At 48.7% G+C, this 23,525-nt stretch overlaps 1 protein-coding gene across 3 annotated transcripts in view; it reads left to right on the forward strand.

Moving 5' to 3' along the window:
* The first annotated feature begins 18,552 nt into the window (after positions 1-18,552).
* The window catches only part of MAPT (microtubule associated protein tau), a 93,751-nt gene continuing 88,778 nt past the window's right edge, over positions 18,553-23,525 (forward strand). The window contains exon 1 of one of the 3 annotated variants that reach the window (XM_080826587.1): positions 18,553-18,726. The gene's annotated coding sequence lies outside the window, so the exon portion shown is untranslated. The remainder of the gene's footprint in view (positions 18,727-23,525) is intronic. The other 2 variants (XM_080826586.1, XM_080826585.1) reach the window with 2 other exon arrangements.

Genomic DNA, 23,525 nt, shown 5'->3' on the forward strand with positions numbered 1-23,525 from the left:
GGGTATGCCCTCTCTTTCTCTTTTTGCCTCTCTTCCTCTTTCCCTGACCACTATGTTTTCCACCCCTCTTCTTTTCCCCAAACTTCCTCCAGTTTTGGCCGTGTCTCCTTCCTCCTCCCCTTCTCTTGCTTTCCTCACTCACTGAGACCCACCAGCCCTCCACAAATCCTCTCCCCAGCGGTATTCGGTTGCTGGGCCTGCCTGCCCTTCCCGAGTGGTTGCTGGGTTGGACATACCTTCATCACTTTGGCTCCAAGCACTTTCCAGAAGGCTGGTTTCCGCAGGCTGAACATAACAGAAAAGCTTCCAAGACTCCCTCCCTCTTCCTTCTCTTCCACAACCTCAGACTCATGCATTGCCAATGGTTACTTGCAACTCACTTGGGGTGGAGAGGGGAGTTGTGGGTTCAGCTGCAGGGAGGACAAGGAAAGGTCCAGGCAGGGACCCAGACCCCATCATGCCTTTCCCCCTTTTGTTCCTGCTTCTCTCAGAGGCACTTTGTCCGCGGGGCTAGAACCCTGGAAGGGGTGCAGAGGAAGAAAGCCTCTTCCCCCAGTTCCAACTAGAAAAGGGCCCAGGGGTCAGCTCAGCTTGGATCATGGGCCCACTTGCATGACCAGAAAGGTAGACACCATCATAGGGGACCCCATTAGAACCACAGGATTCAAAGGGACAAAAGGGATCGTTCTCCTAAAGAAGAGGGCATCCATGTCCTAGGAAAGGGGAAAGAGTCCTAGGCAGACAAAACAGGGGGTGTCCACATTCCCTCATGTTCAGCCCATGGCCTGACCTTCTTGTCTGTGAAGACTGGTTCCTCAGCAGGCAGGAAGACCTTGGGGGACCTGGTCCCAACTTCCAGCTGTTCCTGCTTGATCTTCTTGACCAGCTGCTGCTGTCCATAGCCCATGCCCCGAGGGCACTGTCTCCTCGCTCCATCAACCCCCAGCTCAAAGCATTCACTTTCAAGGTCCCTTGGATGCTGCCAAATCTGGTTGTTCTCAGCAGCCAGCCTATCTGGAAGAACGTTATTTTAGATTTTTTTAAAATGTCAGATTTGGAAGGTCAATTGTCTCAGAAAATGCACCATTTGTACACAAAGCACGGGCCCCTGCTTCCCTCCAGGATGTTGCTTTTCAAGGAATTATATCTGTTTAGAGCTAGGAGACCCCCTGGAGGTCTTCTACTCCAACCCCTTCATTTTACAAATGAGGAAACAAGTGTAGAGAAGTCGAGTATTTTACCCAGTGATAGCAGCTAGTTAGGAGCACTGGCAACTAGAAACCTTAAAAATCCTTAAAACTCCTAAAAAAACAAAACCAAAAACAACCGTGAATCAACACTCAGGGTTTCCACCTGATATTTGTGCATTGTTTCGGAAAACAATTGCGGTGATGAAAATTACCCTAGACAGGTACGCCTCCTTTTTTTTTTTAGGCTTAAAATTCAAGCCATATGTATTTTTTAACTAGATGAATATTGAATCTAATTTTTCTCTTCAGTGCATTCATCTGCACAATGCTTTATCTTTGCATGCCTTTGATCTTCAGTGGGTAGTGAATCTTAGCTTTATACTCCACTGCCCTTGGCCTCCCACTCAGGCGTTCAGGGACCTGGAAGCAAACACTTCAGGACACGGAGGGAAAAAGGACAGAAGAATTCTTCGTTAAAGAGTTGCTTCGGACACTGGTCACTCTATCTGGTCGATCTAGTTTGGGTCTTCACATCTGACTTCCTTAAACAGGCGTACTCCCCTGGACCTATAATGTGTGGTACAATTTTTCTTCCTTAGTCTGTTCATAATTTCGATTCCATATTCCAAACACAAAGTCACTGGCCCGACTTGCAAGAGAAAGCAGTTATTGTGTATGAACAAGGGGAGCACGTGGGCCCCGAGATGCTATTGTTGCCCACAAAAGCCCCTCTATGACTCCGTGAGCGTCAGTCCCCCACATCACACAGCACAAGAAGGGCGCTCACTGTGCTCACGCTCTGTTTAACCCTCTAGAATTTGTAAACAACTGAAACTTAACAAAAACAAGTTGTTTTTGATTTGTGTTGTTTTTGCTTGCTTGTGTTCGTAACTCAATAAAATGTTTGTTCATTAACTTCACGCACTCTTTTTTTCCTTTTTTAACCCCAGATTATATCTGCATTTGAATGGACTCCACTGGCTGGTTTGACTTGGATGGTTTCTTTGAACACAGGCTGATTTCTGTGTATGTGCCTTGCAACAGTCAGGATTGGCTAGATTGTGGTGCAGTAACAAATAATACCCAAGTACCAATGGCTTGATAAAATTCGTTTCCTGCTCATGTTATGTGGCCCATGAGGATCAGGAGGGAGTTTGGAGTATATTATAATCACTTAGGGACCCGGACTGAAAGAAGCTACATCTTTTTTTTTTTTTTTAATAAGATTTATTTATTTATTTATTATTTACTTGGGTGATTGTAATATGCTGCAAAGAGCACACAAGCAGAGGGAGTGGCAGGCAGAGGAAGAAGCAGGCTCCTCGCAGAGCAGGGAGCCTGACATGGGGCTCGATCCCAGGACCCTGGGATCATGACCTCAGCTGAGGGCAGCCGCTTAACAAACTGAGCCACCCAGGTGCCCCAAGAGGCTTCATCTTGACATGGGCTTCCAAACTCACCTCAGCAGATGGCAAGGACTCTGGAGGGATTTTCACAAGCCAATTTATGCTCCAGCCCAGAAGTGACGCTTCACCTCCCTTCACAACTCCTTGGTCTGAAGTCACCCTTTGACCCCATGCAACCCCTCTGGGGGCCAGGAAGTCCAGTGCCCCATGTGCTCATCTGGAGAGGAGAGGCCACACAGTGCTCAGTGTGCACGCGTACACACACACACACACACACGCACACTGCTCATAAGAATCCCATCTTTATAAGGGGTCCAGGTACAAACCTCTCTGAGGACAGCCCAGTGCCAAATCAACTGATCAAAGCTCTAAGTATAATTATGAGTCAGGCCTGGATGGAACTGAGGAATAAGGAATGGGTTTCTGGACAATGAAAGTCATAGAAATTTTTCACTTAATTTTATAGTATCTGAGTTGTAACTCAACATTAAAAAAAAAAAAAAAGGTCACCTGTTCCTCCCTGGGGTCTGGGGCACTGGAGGGGAAGTGGGAGCGGCACTGCTCTGGAGGGCAGAGACCATACCTACTGCCGCATATCCCACGATGCTCAAGAGAAGCCCCACGACAAAGACTTTCCTGGTCCAAAGTCAAGCTGTAGTCAAGAACCTATGTTACATTACCTGTTACATTAACCCTATGTTAATGCAACATTCACATTCTAAAAACAAAAACAAAAATAAATCCCTAAACCAAAAACAAACAAAAAGCCTGCCTTGAGCTGCCTTGAGTTCCAGCCCTGCAGCCCTGGCTTCGCTGAGACGTCATCTTTCCAGGGGAGAAGGCACACATGGGGACCGCGAGAGGGGCTGCCGCTGCACCCTACACAGGGTGGGGACGAGATCCCGCTTCGGATAATGCTTTACAAGCAGCCCTCAGCTTTCCCTATATTAGTAGCCCTCCCTCCCCAGCAATGACAGTGCAGAATGTCTCCAGACAGCGTCACAGGTCCCCGAGAGCAGAATCTCCCCCAGTAGAGAACCCTGATCCCATACGATGTCCAGGTTCAAGGATGATCCCATTCCAGTTGTGCTGCTGGGGAATCCTGAACTGGGAAATGTAAGACCTACCTTTAAATCCAGCTCTGGCTTTATATCACTCAGTGGCTTCCTTCTTGGGGCCTCAGTTTCCTGATCTGTAAAATGAGAAGATCACACAAAACAGTTCCTAAAGTGGGCTCAGAACTTCTAAGGGTCTAGGGCTCGAATTCCGGAATTTTTCATTCTAACATTGTTCCAATCATAGCCTCACTCTCTCCCCAAAACAAGAGGGGAGTGAGGACTCCAGCTGCACAGCAGCAACGTCCAGATGGCAGGCAGCGGAGGCGGGGTGCTTGGTGAGGGGAGCACAGAGAGTGGAAGGCCAGTGGAGAAAGAGGGAGATGGGGAGAAGGTACCAAAATGCACCAGAAAGGCATTTCCCAGGCTGCCCCTGTGCCTTCCTGCTCAAGTGTCACATGTGACTTAAGGCATAGAAGAGTCGGACAGCGGCTGATAAATGATTTTTGGAGGAGAAGTTAAGAGGATAAATTGCATGCATTGTGCACAGAGAAAAGAACAATGTACCTGAAAGTAGGAGGGAAGAGTGCGTGTGTGTATGTGCCCGCACGCGCGTGCACGCCTCTGCTGTATCCTTACCAATGGCAGGAGAAATTGGACAATTTCGATTCAGCTTCAATCTGCCTGTAAGCTTTTAAAAAAGTCATGATCACAGGCTTATTAGATTTGCTGAGCCCTTATTGGCCTCTTGACTCTTGTTTAGCTATAATCAAGACAGGGGTGGGAGGAGGAAAGGGAGAGATGCCCCCTCTTCCTCGCCCTCTGTACTTCCTCCCGGTCCATCTCAGAATCCAATAAAGCTTGACAGTGAAACTTGAAAGGGAGTGAGAAGTATTTAATAAAAGACTGTTCAGTCTGAACGATGATTCAGGATTTTTCGAAAGCTGAAAGAGACAGGCCAGACGGCCTTTTCCACTCTAGTCTCCCTACAGAGGGTGTCTACCTATCTTCTCCTTGGATTAGATTTGTACTTGTTTGGGTTTTTTTCCCCCCAGCCACATCAACACTTTTCTAGTTTGCTAATAGCCTGAGCTCCCAGGCTATCTTACAACCACAGTCAGCACCTGTCTCTTAGAAATAATCCTTTCAGTTTGTTCTTTCACCCGTTCTCTCCACCTGCCCCTCTTCAGCTGTTTCTGCAACATCTGCTATGTGCCAAGTACTGTGTTATGGGCTGAGGGTACGGAAGCGACTAGAATACAGCCCTGACTTCCCAGAGTGCCACACTCAGGTAGGCACAGTCATGTACCCGAGTGAGCACACCCCAGTGAGGTAAGTGGGACACTGGGGCAACATCTAGCCCTAAAAGGGAGGCCTCCAGGGAGCTAAGTCTTGAAGGACAAATAAGTTATTTGGGCGGAGATGAGGGAATGATCAGGATTACGAAAGGCATAAATACGAGAGAAAGTGGGGTGATTCATTGGCTCAGAGACAGTGTGTTGTAATCGGACAGTAATCTTCAGACAGGAGATGGTCAGGCTGGCCCCGAATGGCCACCCCACGGCCACTGTGGCCTTGAACCCCGTTACCAAACTTTGGTTCCCATTATTCACAGGAGCTGTGTTCTGCAGTCGCCACGCATACTGAACTAGCAGATACCGAACCACTGCTCCTGGGGGAAATGCAGGCTAGGATTCCTACAACCTTCTCATCGACTGGATCATAGGTACCCTTGTCTTATGTGTCTCTGTTTCAAAACACCTTCTTTAACGCATATCGTTCGTTGCCTCATTCATGCTGAGCTCGTGGCCGAGAGCACAGCAGCTCACACCGAACGATGGCTACCCAACGTACGGATTCTCTCCATGAGGCTCATTGTAGCCTCCTTGTGCTTACAGACACCGGACAGCACCTCAAGGCTATGTCTGGGGCCGTGTTAAACAGCAAAGTCACCCACAAGAAACACAAAAATGCCAAAAGCTTGGCACTAAACAAACTATGAAAAGGGTACTTGTTCACAGCGTGAGAGCTGAAACGGGGAGGCAGAACCGTTGCCTTGTTTGACCTCAGCTGGGAACGCGCCCAGTTGGACCCATCCCATTTTTTTGCCACTCTGCCCACGTCCGCGAAGGACCGCAAAAGCGCCACACGTATTGATTTGGGGGTTACAAATCTATCTCAGGGAGTGAGCGAATCGACAGCTATGGAATCATGAATAAGATGGATTGTCTGTATTTCAAAAACGTAGATACAAGCCTCGCAGTTCTTGGAATGGCCAACGACCACTAGACACAACGGAATATTTTGATGCTCTTCATTTTGATTTTTCCTGTAATGCAGGAGAAATGCATGAGAGCATTTAGGGCTAATTCTGCATGTAAGACTCAAGATCTGAGAATTCATGTGAGGCCACATGACACTAAAGCAGTGTTTAGAACAGACCATCCTGTGTCGCTCCAGAAGGGCGGCCTGTCAGAGGGTGACTTACAGTTCATTCTCTGATGCCAGGGAAACCAGACGACTTAACTAGCATCATCATTCTCGACTGGAGCAAAGCAAAGAGCCTCAGCCCCAGACGGCTTCTCTATTATGTCAGCCGTTAGCAACGTGTTCGTATGTGCAGGAGCATCAGGAAATCACAGCCCGCCAGTTGCTGGCAGAAATGTGACAGGCTCTGTCCAGCCATGTGTTTCGAGAACAGTCTGGGCAGCCTGGTGCTTCAGAATTTTCTGGAACGGGGTGATAAATAACATCCCAGGGTTGCTTTCAGGGCAATTATTTATTTGAAATGCTAGACATGGTTTTATTTACTATTTTAAAATATAGAGAGGGGGCACATAGGTGGCTCAGCCATTAGGTGTCTGCCTTTGGCTCGGGTCATGATCCCAGGGTCCTGGGATCGAGCCCCGTATCAGGCTCCCTGCATGGCGAGAAGCCTGTTTCTCCCTCTCCCACTCCCCCTGCTTGTGTTCCCTCTCTCGCTGTGTCTCTCTTTCTGTCAAATAAATAAAATCTTTAAAATAAAAATAAATAACATAAAATAAAGGGCACCTGGGTGGCTTAGTCAGTTAAGCAACTGCCTTTGGCTCAGGTCATGACCCCAGGACCCTGGGATCCAGTCCCGCCTGGGGCTCTCTGCTCAGCGGGGAGCCTGCTTCTCCCTCTGCTGCTCTCCCTGCTTCTGCTCTCTCTGTTAGATAAATAAATAAATGTCTCTTATACAGGAAACAAAAAGATGTAGAAACAGTTCCCTCAGTCCAATCTCCCAGCTGACACACTGACTTCATCAAGAGATTCTCTTTATCATTGAAGAGTGTACTTCCCCGTTACTTAGAATTTGATCTTTAAAGAAGGTATGCTACAAACTGCCTAGTTGATATTTAATGCCAATTTTTTAGCATTTCCCCAACTTTTTAAGAATGATTTTTATTAACATGTAATGTATTATTTGTCCCAGGGGTACAGGTCTGTGACTCATCAGGCTTACACATTTCATAGCACTCACCATAGCCCATACCCTTCCCAATGTCCATAACCCAGCCACCCTGTCCCTACCCCCCCACCCCCCAGCAGTCCTCAGTCCCCAGTTTATTAAATGTAATTTTGTAGATGATAGATTTTATTTTTTCACGTAGTTTCAGGTTCACAGCAAAACTGAGTAGAAAGTACAGTTTCCATTTTCCTCTGGCCCTGACACAGAGCCTTGCCCACTACAAACATTAGCATCGGAGTGTTACCTTTGTTATAATCCATGAGCCTACATTGACACATTATTACCATGCAAGCTCCAGCTTACATCAGGGTTCACTCTTGGCACTGTCCATCCTATGGGTTTGGACAAATACGCGATGACACGTATCTACCGTTATAATATCATACAGAATCATTCGCCGCCCTAAAAACCCTCTGTGCTCTACCTCTTCCTCGCCAACCCCTGACAACCAATGAACTTTTTACTGTCTCTATAGTTTGGCCTTTTCCAGAATGGCATATAGTTAGAATCAGATGGTATTCAGCCTTTTCAGATTGGCTACCCCCAAAAGTGTGAGATCAGTATCAGTTAATAAAACATTTTTGCAAACTGCCAAACTGTGAGTGGCTTGAGGTCTTGGTCATAGATGTCTTCCCAGCACAGAGGAGGCAATTAAATGTTTGTTGAAAGCATGAATGGATGAGTCTCCATGTAAAAAAAAAGAAAAGAAAAAAGCAGATTCTCCAATTAAAAAAAAATCAGAACACTAATAACAGACAGTGTTGGTACTTACAGCTTATTATTACCTGGGAAAAGAAATTATATTCACTCTTAATAAAGAACAGTTTGTAAAAAATAAGGTACAGATGCCAGACTGTCTCTCCCCCCCCCCATAGATGATAGACGGATAGATGGATAGATAGATAGATAATGAGATTTGATTCAGATCTTTAAATTCTGACTACAACCTTCTTAGAGTGGGATCTCCCATCTGATGGCATGGTTTAAGTGAAAGGAATTTCTGCTCAGCTCTTTCAAGTTTTGTGTTTGGGCTCCCCTCTAAGCACTCCCCAAATTACCTGACACTCCCCTAGGCTGGGCTATCCAGGGTGTCTGAGCAAAGCCAAACATAAGGAGAAAATGACCTCACAGATCCGTTATGTGTTGTCCCTATTTCTAGCCCCAGAATCATCTTTACTTTTTTGACAATAGAGCTGACTGCTGAGTCATGTGTAACCTAAACCTTCCTCTGCAGTTCCCCCTGCTTCCTGCTGGAACCCTGGGAACCTAGACCAGGAGGGGAGGCCTCCCCAGGGCAGTGGAAGGAAGGAGAGGTGATGCAGGGAATAGAAAAGCAGATAGGAAAACCTTAGCCTGAACAATGATTATTAGTGAGAGGTAAGCCCAGAGCAATTAAAACATGGATCTGCCTTACTTTACATAACTAAGGGGTTTATAAATTTGCATGTAAATCAACCTGCATATCAACTGCAACAAGGGAGCTAATATATATATAAAATGCAGCTAAATTTAAAAGTTTTATATCTATAAATTTATAGATATATAAATTTAAATATAAATTATATAATTTATACTATTTTATTTATTATATTAATTATGTATAAATATAAATTATATATATATGAGTTTATTTATTTTAGAGAGAGAGGGAGGGATGGTTAGCAAGAGAGAGGGGCAAAGGGAGAAGGAGAAAGAGAATCTGAAGCAGGCTCCATCTCCTGACTCTGAGATCATGACCTGACTGAAATCAAGTCAGCTCTTGAACTGACTGAGCCACCCAGGCGCCCCCTAGCTGTATTATCTTGGTATTTTCCTATGTCGTCTTTGAGAGAGGACTGTAGATGTCTCATCAAAACACCCTGTCCGGCAGACCATTAGGCAGGACAAATATATTTGAGGCCAACTAAGTATGCCATGAATCTGGGCCTTTGACTTCATGTTGAAAATAAAGGAGTGGGGCGTCTGGGTGGCTCAGTGGGTTAAAGCCTCTGCCTTCGGCTCAGGTCATGATCTCAGGGTCCTGGGATCGAGCCCCATATCAGTATCTCTGCTCAGCGGGGAGCCTGCTTCCTCCTCTCTCTCTCTGCCTACTTGAGATCTCTGCCTATCAAATAAATAAATAAAATCTTTAAGAAAAAAAAAAAGAAAATAAAGGAGTGTTGGTATCAAAGTCTGTCCTATGTTTCAAGAGCAACTGCCTTGTTATGAAAAACATGTTCAGGAATCTATTTCAAAGAGAAAGAATGGGTTGCTCATTCAGAGGAATTACCAAGCGAGATGGCTTCCTAGCATCACTGTGGCTATTCCTTGACATCCCTTCCTGTCCCTGGAGCTGGTATTTATCTCTCCAATAAAGACTACATTTCCCAGCCTCCCTTGCAGCTATGTGAGGGCACACGCAGAAATTCTGGCCAACAGGATGTTAATGGGAATGTCATATGTGACTTCTAGGAAATACCCTTGAAGGAAGAGATGCTCCCTTCTTTATCTCTTCCTCCTTTCTGGGAATGTGATGCCTGGAGTTCAAGCAGCCATTTTGCACTCTCAGGGAGTGAAGGGGTTCAGAAGAGCACACTACCCCCATCCCCAGAATGAGCCACTTTGGCATGTGGATTATTTTGAGCTGGAGGCTTGAGACCCTGTGGGCTCAAGAGAAACTTTTTAGTCTCCCTTAACTACAAGGAGGAATCTAAGTTGGGGGCCTTTCCAGCAGAGGTAAATTTTATCTGAGGGACCCACCTATATGGCAGGGCAAACATCTAACTTCCAAATATCTGCTCTTCTCATCGCTTGGTAAAGCGTATTCTGTTCCTCTGAAATCCCAGACCCCTACCCACTTCTCCTTAGTTCAGAATGCACTAAGCCCAGCTAGAAGGACCTTTGAGGGAACAGGAATTCTTGCTTCCCACCAGAAGCATGCTAAGGATGGTAGAGAAACCAGACAGATGGACATGGGCTCCAAAAAGGTCTTGGAGTTTCTAAATCAGCCTTTGCCTTCGACTCCTCCTTCTGGGCTCCTATGTAAGAGAGAAATACAATTTTTTCTTGTTTGAACCACTGCTATGTTGCATTTTTCACTCAGAGCTGAGTCAAATGCTAACTGATCGAGATATAAAGGAAATGCTCATTTCTCATTGTAGACTTTATTTAACTCAATTAAATGGACGTGTTAAACCCCTCATTACATAGAAAAAGAAGATGGAGGTTCTTAGCCTGAGGGTCCCTGAACTTAAAAGGGAAAAAATTCATCTTTATTTTTACAACCTTTCCTGGAATATAGCATTTCAGTACTGAATGTAGTATGAACAGTACCTTTGACTTTGTCATTAGTAGATGTTCTTATCATAGTTCGTGTGTGACAGATATCTCAAAGTATCATTTCTATTTACCCCCATTTGAAATTAGGAAAGTCATTAAACTCAGTGCTAGTTTGTCATGTAATGTCATGTGGAGGCAGGCTGGGTTCTCGGGGAAGCATATTCCGAGACAGAGTTTAGCATGTGAGATATTTAGATGGTGCCCTTTTGGGGATCAATACCTGTGGAAGGAGAGGAAGGAAGCAGAACTGTGCAAAGGAGGAAGTCGAGCTGCCATACAGGCCCGACAACAACTTCAGAGGACCTCGTGGGAATCTCTGAGCCAAAATGGACCATCAGAGTCACCCTGCGTTGAATATTCATTCCTCTGCCTGGATTAGCCATTAAACGTGGGGTACCCCAGGAAGGACGTGGCCTCAGAGGAGCCATCTCTCTGCAGCTGTGGCCATCCCTGGAAGATGTGACAGCTAAAAGCCATCAGCTGACAGCAGAGCTGTAGCTGGGACAAGTCCTTCCTGAGAGCTGATCTAGGTGCCACATGGTCTCCACGTCCATCCCAGGTTCCCCCTGTGCTATTCAGATCCATTTTTCCATATATGTTCAGGGAGCAGTTTTCCCAATATTCCAGTGGGCCTTTCTTCTTGGAAGAAACTTAGGAAAGTTAGTTCTATTGATTCTCAACCGCTGCAGCTGTAATAGGTGTTGAAGCCTCAAATGATATTCACCATCCCCTTATTCCAATACCCATTTTAGACCCCCGTCATCCTCAGCTAACATCTCTGCTGGTCTTGGGGCTTACCTAAAGGCATGACCCAGGCGATCCTCCCCGAAGGGTCTGTGCCCCGGTCACCATGCCTTCTTTGGTAAGCAGAATCATGCCGCCACCAAAGATGTCCATGCTCTGGAACCTGTGGATGTGTTATTTCATACGGCTAGTGGACTTTGGTGATTAAATTAAAGATCTTGAGATGGGAAGATTGTCTTAGATTATCTAGGTGGGCCCAGTGTTATCATAAGGAGTGTAAGCAAAACAGGGAGGCAGGGGTGTCAGAGTCAGAGAAGGAGATGTGAACCATGGAAATGATGACTAGGTGGGGTCTCTGGACCCGATGGACTCACTGTCAGCTGGACTCTGGCCAGGGCTCCATTCATTACCTGGTCTTCGCATGCCTACATGTCTCTGGGTATCAATGTCAACGCAGACCCTGAGTCCAACTGTCCTCTAAATACTTGGGCATTCCTCTTTCCCCAGTATATGCATGCCGTAGTGTTACAGAGTCCTTCTGAATGGAGAGTGAGCCTTCTTTTCAGTCAGTTCCTTCTGGATCTGAGAACTGGCTCAGGTCTGAGACTTGGGAAAGGGAGCATGACTTCTTATTGGGCAGACTGCCTTAGCTTCCTGATCATTTGTCCTTGATTTCTTCTGATGATGCAAGCTGCCTATCTTCTTCTTGCTTCTGGCTGCCCATGTCTTTTGCCCCAATGGAATCTGTATTCCACTACCAGGGTTCCTAAGTCCTTATAGGTCAATCCCATTGGCTCCACTCCAACCTCACCAGTCATTATGATAAATGCATCCATCCATCCAAATTCTGATAGTGCACCAATTATGACTCTTTTGTTTAATGAAAGCAGACTCCAGAAAGTACACTCATATAAGGTAAAGGATATAATGTAGCAGGACTAAGAAGTGACAGGTAAATATCAGAAATGTCTAAGGCATCCAGACTCAGCTTCCCATGAGTCACACAGCATGTACTTCATCTTAGGATCATAACCCACCAGGATTTGCACAAGATGTCTTGATTTCAAGGAGACTACAGTCTCATCAGAAGGTGGATCTTTAATATGCTTCTGTTCACATAGCCCAAACCAGCCTGCATGATTGGGTTCAAAATAAAAACTGAGATTACATAACAGAAAACAGGTACAAACAATCCATCTGTACATTTTCTATAAATGATGGTGACAATCTGGTACAGACTGTCCCTAGTGTTTTGTGGACCAAGCACAGAACTACATTAATCACTAGTTTGTAAACTCTACTCTGGATGGGTCAAGGGCAGGCACCACTTCCTTAGGGTCCCCCTGAAATTAAGCTCAGGGTTGTAGCAAACCAGGAAAGATGAACCCTGTATCTACATAAATGACTAAAGGCCACATCTGGCCTCTATTGTTTTGGGTCCTATCATCATCATTGCTTTCATTTGGCCTAATTGTGTAAGAGACTTTCCTATGCAGACTTGGCCTATAAGGAGAGTTCCTTCTCAGCCTACTGATACTGGTGTCCCTCTTATCAACACATTCCTTATGGCCTTGATAGAGTTGTCTTCTGTGCTTCCCTGTGGAACTTTATCATCTGGTGGGGGTTCTGGACTTTACACCAAATATCTACTCCAGCAGCGCCACTGCCCTTAACCTTTGAATGCCCTCTTCCACTGGCCACCATGCAATTCTGGCATTTCTATACCACTTTGTGTGGTCTTTGTCTTTCTCATGGTTCTAGGAAGGAGTGCAGACCATCTCCAGGAGTCTTTGCTTGGATACAAATTCCTGTCCCCCTTGATCAAGCACCCTTAGAATCCAGTCTCACACATACCCTCCAGGTTCTCAATGGTACATGCTGGTTAGATCTGTGGCTCCTTTGAGGGGCTGTCCCTTTTCTCCCTTCTCTCTCTCAAGTCATTTCGCTGGCTGAGTTAAGTCACGGATCCACTTAATCCTGCTTATGTTTAGTGGCCTGGAAAGGAGTTGATGGCAGGGAGGGGCAGATGGAGAAGGGAGCATGTTGACTTGAGGGAAGATGACTTTGCATTTTCTTTAAGCAAAGGGGGGGGGGGGCTCCTGTATCCTCAGAGAGTTCAAAGGAATCTGGGAATCTGCGATTTTCAAGGGCATCACTGAATGTCCATTTTATATGTCAGAGCCCATCCTTTCCCAATAAAGATTCTGACCCAGTCATAGCAGGCTTTGGTTGGCAGTTTAAGCATCTTTGGGGCATGGTTACTCAATTGAATTTAGCAGTAGTCACTCCGTTATGTTATCCTTAGTTACTATTCCTCCCCCCTCCCCCCCCCATATTCCTCAAACACCTGATATCTCACAGCAGCTAGTGCATTCCCCTCCACCAGCATCCCATCCCAATTTACAGTCTTAACAACTGGACCCACCGCATGCCAGGAGCTATCGCTGCTCCACCCCCCACCAGTGATGGACCCTCCCCGACATCCAAGGACCCGAGTTTAGGATACAAATGTGTTCTAGGACATGCCGTCAACACCTGAGGAAGCAGGGAAAGGAAGCGGGACTGAGCAGAGGAAGAAGGTGAGTTACGATCCAGCCCAACAGCAGCCTGCCTGGCTCCCTGGGAGATCTGGAATGAAAAAGGTTAAAAACCCTCTGATAAGGGGGCGCCTGGGTGGCTCAGTGGGTTAAAGCCTCTGCCTTCGGATCAGGTTATGATCTCAGGGTCCGGGGATCGAGCCCCGCATCGGGCTCTCTGCTCAACAGGGAGCCTGCTTCCTCCCTCTCTCTCTGCCTCTCTGCCTACTTGTGATCTCTGTCTGTCACATAAATAAATAAAATCTTTAAAAACAAACAAACAAACAAAAAACCCTCTGATAAAAAGGTATACAATGATGCCTCCTCTCTCCGGAACTTAATTTGGCCATCATCGTTCTCAGTTATCCAGTATCCACCTCAAGATCTGCTGGCATTGGGGCGCCTGGGTGACTCCGTCAGTTGAGCGTCTGCCTTCAGCTCAGGTCATGATTCCAGGGTCTTGGGATTGAGTTCTGCATCAGGCTCCTTGCTCAGCGAGGAGTCTGCTTCTGCCTCTCCTTCTGCTCCTTTCCCTGCTTGTGCTCTCTCACATGCTCTCTCTCTCTCAAATAAATAAATAAAATCTAAAAAAAAAAATCTGCTGAATTAGTCACATATGTGAGAATCTTATGATAGAAAAGTTCAGGTCCTTTTCCGAGGGGTCTTTTTTACCCTCTCTGTAAATCAAGGTGTGTGTGGTGGAGACTTTTACCTTCTACCCAAATCCTTTCTCTTCTTCTTGGGTACACAGTTCTTCCACATTTGTTGGGGTCCTTTGCAGCTGGGATGGCCATATGATTAAATTCTAACAGTGGAACGGGATTAGATGCCATGTCCAGCCACTAAGACAGCCAATGTGCTTCCTGCATTTACTCCTCCTCCTGCCAACTCAACCCAGTACGAGACGACCCAGCCTCAACCAAGCAAACAACAAGAAGGCTCTAAGGAGTGGCAGAGCCACAAGAAGAAAGGAGCCTGGGTTCCTGAACCTCAAGTAGAGGAAGCCACCCACCTGACCACTGCCCCCTAGGCTGTGAAGGGAGTTGTGTTTGAGCCATTATATTTTGGGGTCTGTTTAGTACAATAGTTTGGCTTACTTTTAAAAAAAAATAAATTTTATTTATTTATCTGAGAGAGAGAGACAATACGAGGAGAAGGGAAGGGCAGAAGGAGAGGGAGAGGGAGAAGCAGACTCCCCACTGAGCAGGGAGCCTGGTGTAGGGCTTGATCCCAGGACCCTGAGATCATACCTGAGCTGAAGGCAGATGCTTAATTGACTGAAGCACCTAGGTGCCAGAATAGTTTAGCTTACTTGACTGAAATAGTATATGAATAGATTTGGTAGCAGTGTCCAAACTCTATAGGTATCCTGAGCTTAGTTCCAATTCCACCTGGGACATTATTACCTAAAGAAACTGAAGTCCAGAGAAGTTAATGAATTTGTCTAAAGACTCACAAGATGGTTAAGATTAGGACCCAACTCTTCTGAAACCTAATCCACTTCTCTTTCCCTATGTCATTTTGCCTTCCATAGTTCCGCAGGAGGGGGCATGGCTTGCTGAATGTGGCCATGAGATTTCTGTTTCTGCAAGAGGGAAGGGCAGAGAGAAAGGCAGGGGATGCATTTTCTTAGCCTCAATTAGTGAGCCATTAGCTACCCACCGTGATTAAATTATCTGGAGTGAATACCCAACTCCACATCATATACAGTGAAATGACAGATCTGCTTACAATTGTTCTCAGTGCTCATCACTTCAATTTAATGCAGGCAAATGTGATCATTCAGTATCAGAACACCACAGTGTCATCAGGTCCTTGTCTATATCTTCAAGGAAATAAGAATTTGAAAGACGATGACTGTTCATTTGACTGCTATAGTTTATTTTACAGATAGAAATAAAATCACGTGTAGCAAAAGCATTGGCAATAAACATGACAATAAAATAAATAACTACCACTTATCATTTAATAAATGCCCACTATTTGTCGGGCACTGCATAAGAAACTTTACACATATGCACACACATACAAAAACACGCTGTGTAAGAAATATATATATATATAAATTATAGACATGTAAATTATAGATATATGGCTATATGGATATATACATTCTCATTTAATCCCTGTATCATTGGCTTTGTTGTGGTGACAACTCTCAAAATCCCAGTGACTCACACAATAAATGTCTATTTCTTATTCATGTTATATGTACTTTCTTGTGTTTTTTTCATTCTGGGACCGAGGCTGAAGGTGCAGCCCTATAGGACATGCCATTCTGGTGGTGAAAGAAAGAACAAAAGTAGTAGAAAGTTGCAATGCCTCTTAAAAAAGCTACTGCTCAGGGGCACCTGGGTGGCTCAGTGGGTGAAAGCCTCTGCTTTCGGCTTAGGTCATGATCTCAGGGTCCTGGGATCGAGCCCCACATCAGGCTCTCTGCTTGGCAGGGAGCCTGCTTCCCCCCCTCTCTCTGCCTGCCTCTCTACCTACTTGTGATCTCTCTCTGTGTGTCAAATAAATAAATAAAATCTTAAAAAAAAAAAAAGCTTCTGCTCAGACAGATCTACAACATGTCCATTAATTCTAGTAGCCTAAGACCATTACAAGGCCAAAGTCAAATATCAGTGGGGAAGGAGAGAGTAGAGGTAGTGCAGATCACACAGTGACAGGCTAGGACATATAATCCTCATATCGGGAAAAGGGAAAGGAAACAACTACGGACACTAACAAAACTTCAGTGCTACAAGATAGATATGAATTCCACTCCCCTCTCCACTTTCCTAGAGAAGATAAATAACTTCTCTAAGCCCTTTCTAGAGGTTGGAAATATCCCTTTCAGCTGGGGTGACTGGCTTTGCTAAAATCTGAGCTAGGGTTTGAAGGTTAGGTAGGACCTTGATAACGGAAGAAAAAGCAAGGACTTTGTAGGCAAAGGAAAACCCTAGAGTAGAGATGGGAAAATACCAGCCAAACAAGATCAGTTGGCCACAGAGTAGAGAAGAGAAAAGTGGAGAGGACAGGGGCTCCTTGAATGCTGAGGAGTTCGAGGCTAAGGAGTTTAACTTCATTTAAGGGGTAGATAGAAACCTTTAGATGTTTTTGAGCAAGAGAGTGCCATGATTAAAATGAGTGCTTCTTTAGACTGATCTGACTACAGGGTGCAGGGTGGGCTGTCATAGGGAGAAAGGAGAGCAGCGGGACCAGTAAAGTAACTACATTTCCAGAACCAAGGTAGCAGTCTTTAACTAGGATGGTGCCCGTTGCAACAACAATAAAAAGGTCAATTCCGGAGACTCAGAACCAGTGGCTTAAAAAATTAGCCCAGGGTCTTCATCACCTATCGCGGGCTCCCAATAATAACATTTTAATCCTGTGTGAATAAAGCATTTTTAACAGCCTGCTTTTTGTATTAACGTGTAACATACAATATTGGTTTTTTTTTTTTTTAAGATTTTATTTATTTATTTGACAGACAGAGATCACAAGTAGGCAGAGAGGCAGGCAGAGAGAGAGAGAGGAGGGGAAGCAGGCTCCCTGTTCAGCAGAGAGCCTGATTCCGGGGCTGGATCCCAGGATCCTGGAATCATGACCTGATCCGAAGGCAGAGGCTTTAACCCACTGAGTCACTAGGCGCCCCTGTTTGTTTGTTTGTTTTTTAAGAGAATGTAAATAGTATGGACCTTAAAGCTTCAGGATAAGTTCCCATCCCCCCAGGACAAGATAACTGCCCCCCAATCCCCATACATATACAGCCCCCCACTGCCAGGGCTTAAATTAAATGTTGGATCGACCAAGTAAGGCCAAAGTCGGGGGGCCGGGTGACTGGGAGAGTGAAAGCCACTGGTCAGTTTCAGTGAGGTGTGCTATCCAGGTGAGAATCTCCAACAGGCACTTGGAAATTGGGATCCCAAGCTCTACTTACGGAAAAACGGTGTTTCAACAAGCAAAGTAAAAATAATTGTATTACATGAAAATACTTTGCAACGTGATAAGCGGTATTGGCAACTTCGTCTAATTTAACATTTTATTCTTGGGTCACGGTTAGGTAAGTAATAGACTGAATGCTCCTTATAAAATACCAACCGACCCACCCCAAACCTGTATTACTGCATTATGACTGAGTCTGTTTAAAGTGGATTTACTAAGAACCCACCTTGGTCAAAAACAAAAACGGTGGGAAGAAAACAGGGGGAAAGGAAGGTGACCCAGGGAAACTGAACTCCAACAACGGAGACCATTTCGGGAAACTCAAGGGCTCAGGATGCCTGGCCGGCCGTAAGCAGGGTGAGCCCCGGGAAAGCCCTGAGTTCCGGGGTGGAGGGACTGCGGAGCTATGTGGAAACCCGCCCAGGACCTTTTCGAGATAGGACATCACCGGGACAGGAAGGAAAAGGGGCAGCGGATCTGCGAGACCGACCAGGAACCTTTTCCCAAACCCCGGACGCAAGCTACACTCTCTCTCCCAAGGGCGGAGACCCCTTAGACAAGACAAAGACCAGCGAGGGAGGAGACACGGAGTGCGCGTGCGCCACGGGACGCGCATGCGCATAGTGGCCGGCACCGGGGCTCGAGATGTCGGGGGAGGAAAGGAAGGATAAGGGAAGCGTCAAAAGGAGCGAGCCAGGAGGCGGGGGAGGGCGGAGTGGTGGGGTGCTCGCGCGCGCCTACTGGTGGCCGGAGGAGAAAATGTCCGCGAAGACCTCACTGCTGACCCCTCCCTTAAGGAGGCTCGCGCTCCCGCTGCTCGCGCCTGCGCCGCCAGCCGGCCTCGGGAACGCGCCCTCTCGCTGGTGCGCGGGCTCGCACTCTCCGCCACCTACCAGCTCCCGCACCAGCAGCAGCGCAGCCGCCGCCGCCGCCGCCGCCGCCCACCTTCTGCCGCCGCCACCACTGCCACTTTCTCCTCTCTTTCCTCTACTGTCCTCGCCCTCTGTCGACTATCAGGTAAGCGCGAGGCTCCTCTATCTGCCTCCCCGTCCGCCCCCTTGCACTCTCAGGCTGCCGCCCCTCGTCCCCCGCCGCAGAGATGGGTTTCGTGAGGTAAGCATAGGTCGGGGGCAACGGCTGGGGCCCCTCCCTGCGCCCTGTGCGCTCCGGGCTGGGAATAGGGCGGCTTGGAAAGGGACCCATGCAAGGGATGCACGCACGCGTATGTGTTGGGGTGTGTGTGTGTGTGTGTGTGTGTGCGCGCGCGCGCTGGGGGGTGTCCTTAAGACCCGCTTCGCGCGGACCGGGCCAGAGGTTGTGCCCGAAGGGTGGGGCGCGGATGGCGGTGACCTGGGGGAGGGGGCTGCTGTGCACTCTTGCTCGTCACCTTTTGCCGCAATGGGCGTGTGTCTGTATGTGTGTGTGTTAGGGGGTGTCTAGTGACGACCCCCGAAACCGAACCCGTAATCCAATCTCTCTGCTTTGGTTTGCCATAAGCCCTTCAGGAAGGTATGGATCCGGTTCTAGAAAAGATGAATCCCTGCCTGCCCCTCCCTACACCTCCCCGTCAGCAATTCCAGTGGGGCTTTCACTGCCCCTGATTTAAGGCGGTGACCCACCCCCTCCCCGTTTTCCTCCTTCAGAAACCCGCAGGGGACGTTTGGGGGCTGGGAGTGGAATCGAGGAGATGGGGAGGGGTCCAGGCGCTGTCACTTTCGTTGCCCTTCCCCCTGCGCGCGCCTGGCACCGAGACGCGAGCAGCGCCGTGCCCGAGAGAAGGTAGTGCGAGGATCCCGGTGTGGGGGCTCGAAGAGGCGAAAGGCTGGAGTCACCTGGCCTTGCAGTGTGGAAGGACTCGGTAGCGGCGGATCCCTGCTCGCAACCGCAGCCCGGCACAGGCACGCGCGGGGGCTGCAGGTGCATTTCGGGGCGGGCCCCTTTCTCTGCGCTCTGCGCCTGGCGTCCGGCGTGTGCGCTCCCTGCCGGAGGCGCGGGGCTGGCGCGCAGGGCTCGCCCCTCACTGCGGCAGTGGGTGTGGATCGGGGTGGGCAAGGAGGGGGAGAGTAGGCTTGCCTCCTCCCACTCCCACCCCTGCTTTTTTTTCCCCTCCAAACGCGAGGTGCCATCTTTTTGCGGCGTGTCACGTCTTTACTGTACCCTGCCAAGCCGGGTGGCTAGGCTTTGGAGGACAGGGCGGAGACTGTAATTAAGAGGGGGGGGACGATAATCAACGCTGAAGTCTTGGTATTTTGCTGCTGTGGGCTTGAGCCCTGGGGGCGTTCACCCGTAATCTTTCTTGGGGGCTAGATGCTTTGTTTGTAGAGCTTACGTGATCTGCGTTGCCAGTCCTGGTTTTTTGGCTCTTATCTATGAGAGTATTTAACCAAGGCCCCTGCCCCTCCCCCTATTTTCCGCCCCTCATTTTCGAGCCTTTTGTTAGATCTCGGGCTGGCTCGGGTCAAGGAACCCCAGTCACAGCCCTGGGGGCACAGATGGAACGGCCGTGACCCCGCTCGGCTCCCTCCCGAAGCCGGGCGGCGCGCCAGGAAGAGTCCGCGGGGCCGAAGGGCTGGGATTCGAGGTCTCTGCGCGCTGTGCGGGTGGCCGCAGAGGAGGAAGCCCCTCCCTCCATCCCGAGAGGCCTGGGGGCCACCTCCCACAGGCTGCCCACTAAGGGTCACCGGCGACCACCGGGAGGTGGCGGGGACAGCGCGCAGGCTGAGCCCCTCTCCGCTTCTTGCCCTGTTGCTTCGCCAGACCGGAGAATGTAAGGAGGAGGCAAGAGGGTTCCTCCTCTGCTTCGGGCCACACCCATTTTTCCTGAGATGACTTGGGGGGGGGGGGGCGCGAAGAGGTGGTTGCTATGGAAACCACACGCGTCCAGAGAACGGACCTCGGGGCGTTGCCCCGCCCCTTCCCAGCCAAGATTTTGAACCCAAGGGGCAGGCGAGGCCGCGGCCCTTCAGTCTTTTTGAGGCTGCTGGGGGTAGACCGCCCCCAACCCTGAGCTAGTGACTCTTCCTAACTGGCCTCCGGCGGCCTCAGCCACCCAGATTAGCGTCCCTCGTGTATTTTTATTATTGTGGCCGAATATTATTTTGGAAACGTACAGGATTTTAACTTAAAAGCCCAAGTACACTGCCACCCTTGAAATGGGGAGGGGAGCGGGAACGGGGGTTATGGATCCCCTGGCAAGGGAATCCGAGCTTCGCCCTCCTGCCATGAGCCGGGTCCGCGCGGTTTTCTGGTTAATTCTATCGCTGCAAACTGATGCGGGGGCGCAGTTCCGAGAGGGATGAGCATCCCTAGAGCCCAGTCATCCACGCGAGCCGCCCAGATTGATCTGAATGTCCAGGGATTGGTCCGGCTGGGGTCGAGAGCCCGCCAGAGGCCCGGCGGAACCTTCCTTCCTGGTTGCGGCGTCGGAGGTCGAAGCCCGGGAAGTGTGGGGCCTCCCTGCAGAGTTGAGTCTGCCGAGGGTGGGGTGCAGGAGAGGCTCAAGGATCGCCTCGAGCATCTTCTCCTCTCCCCCCCTCCCCCACCCCCGCTCCACCTCCTCCACCCTAGAGCTGGGCGCGGAATTCTGGTTCCAGACAGAGGAAGGGTCTCGGAGCGGCCCTGAGAACGGGTAGCCCGCGGCCGCAGCTCCCCCAGGGGGGCCGCGGGCGGAGAGGTCACCTCTTGTCGGTTAGGGGAAAGGGAGCATGGCAGGAGCGAGCACATTTAGCTCAATGCCGGGAACAAAGCGCAATCCAGACGTCCGCGATTTTGCTCCATTTTGAAATGTGTTGGCGCTTTGGTGGGGCTCTCTGTCGGCAAGGTCTGGGAGCTGTTCATGGAGGAATCCCGGGCGCCAGGGGATGGATCTTCGTACTTGGATCCGGAAACACCATCGCTGGCTCTCCTCGTGCTTGAAGTAACCGGCTTCTCCCCTCCCCCTCCTGGGATCTCGAGGGATACAGCATTTGCGCCCATGCTCCTAAGGGAAAGGTCCGGGCACACATCCGAGGGCTATCGATTCCTGTCCCCGACCCCCATCAGGCGGGAACTCATTTACGTCCCGGAACACCCCATTTGGCCTCTGGCACCCAGGAACCTCCAGGCGCGGTCTCCAGCTGGTCTGAGTTGGGATGGATGCTGGAACCTGGGACAGCGACCGCGGGGCCTGGCTCTCCAGGCCTCCTCGTGTGTGTGGCTCAGGCTCGGCAGGATGCGTTTTTGATCGCTACCCGCCCCCCCCCATTGACCTGTCCTAGGGCAGAAAGAGAAATGTCTTTCCTACCTAAATAAATGAAGGTATTATTTTGCAATTTATGGTGCTGCTTAGGTTTGCTAGATAAGAATTGCTTATCCATTCCTCCATCTCCAAACCCTTCCTCTAAACAGTAAATGAATTACCACCCCTGCCCCACCCCATCCCAGTGGCTGGTCCCAAGTGACTCCTGAAGCTAATCAATTATTTGACCTACGGCTGCTTCTGAAACAGCTTGTGTTTACTGCAATAATCTGGCTTAGCTCTTGGGGTTGCCTTTGGATAGTTGCGGGAGAGTTTTGTGGGTTTTGCTGATTTTTGGAGAAGTGACAGCCCTTGTCTGTATGTGCCCGCCCCACATGGGTCTCCTCCCAGCACCTGTCTATGGTGGAAGGGCCTGGCTTGGAACTGGTTTCAGGTATCAGGCTCAGCATACCTGACAGGAACAAAAGGAATGGATTATTCCCACAAATTGCAAGAAGAAAACTTAGAAGCAGTTTGAGAAAGGGTCAGATTTATTCCGATTGGGGAAAGAGCCCCTTCTATTGGACGGGCGCTTTGACCCACCTGCCCTTGGAGGGCAGCGCCAGCCTGGAGATGCGATGAGATCGTGGTGCCCTTTGTTTAGGCTAAATTTTCTTTCTGCCCTTTTAACATCAGTTCATGAACCCATTTGTCGAAAATTTTAAAAAGTTGTGTTTTATTACAACTTCCCTCAGCATTTATGTATATGAATATGGTTTGAGTGGCTCCACAGCTGTGTGTGTGAACATATATTAGTTTTCTAGTTAAACACCTGATAGTTTTCCAACTAGATAGTATTCTCCCTATGCCCACCTTGAAAAAGAATCACTCAAAAACAAATCAAAACACCATCGGGGGCTTAATACAGTGCTAGACCTAGAATAGGTGTTTGGTCCATACCCATTTAACAAGTAAATGGGTAAAATGGGAAAATGCAGGTCAAAAAGGTGGTAAAGAGAAAAATAGAGGGGGGGGCATATTCAAGGTCATGGCATCAGTAAGATTTGGCAGCAAATCTAGTCCAGTCCAAGTCTAGTCCCCTGCTCAGTATCCAAGTGGCACCCGGAAAGCAGCCTGTGCCCCTTGGTGCACCTCCACACCCTCCCTACTCTGCTTCTGAGCCTTCTCCTTTCCCAGTACAGCGCTCCCTGGCCCCAGAGCCCAGTCCCCGCTGCTCACCCCACCCTGGTTGGCCAGAAGAGTGCAGGAGAGAGAATGGGAAGAAAGCACACAATAGTCCTGGGGGGAAACAGATCAGAACTGATCTCTGCCATCTTTGGGACTGTAGGCCCTCCTGGCACCGGAAGTCAGAAGGATGGAGGAGGTGGGAAACCCCATTTGTCTCTGCCCCTTCCCCTTCCTCCCGCCCTGCCTTTTTCATTATCCCATTTTAAAAAGTGCCCCTCCACCCCTCCGTATCCCCAGAAATATCCACCTAGTTAATTGGTTCTCTAACTTGCCAGCCTCGCTGCTTCTGCTGGTGGTTTGCAGGAGTCCCAGCATGGAGGGGCATACCTGAGCAAGTGAGGGGAAGAGAGGG

The sequence above is a fragment of the Martes martes genome, assembly GCF_963455335.1.
Source record: "Martes martes genome assembly, chromosome: 16".
Classification (NCBI taxonomy): Eukaryota; Metazoa; Chordata; class Mammalia; order Carnivora; family Mustelidae; genus Martes; species Martes martes.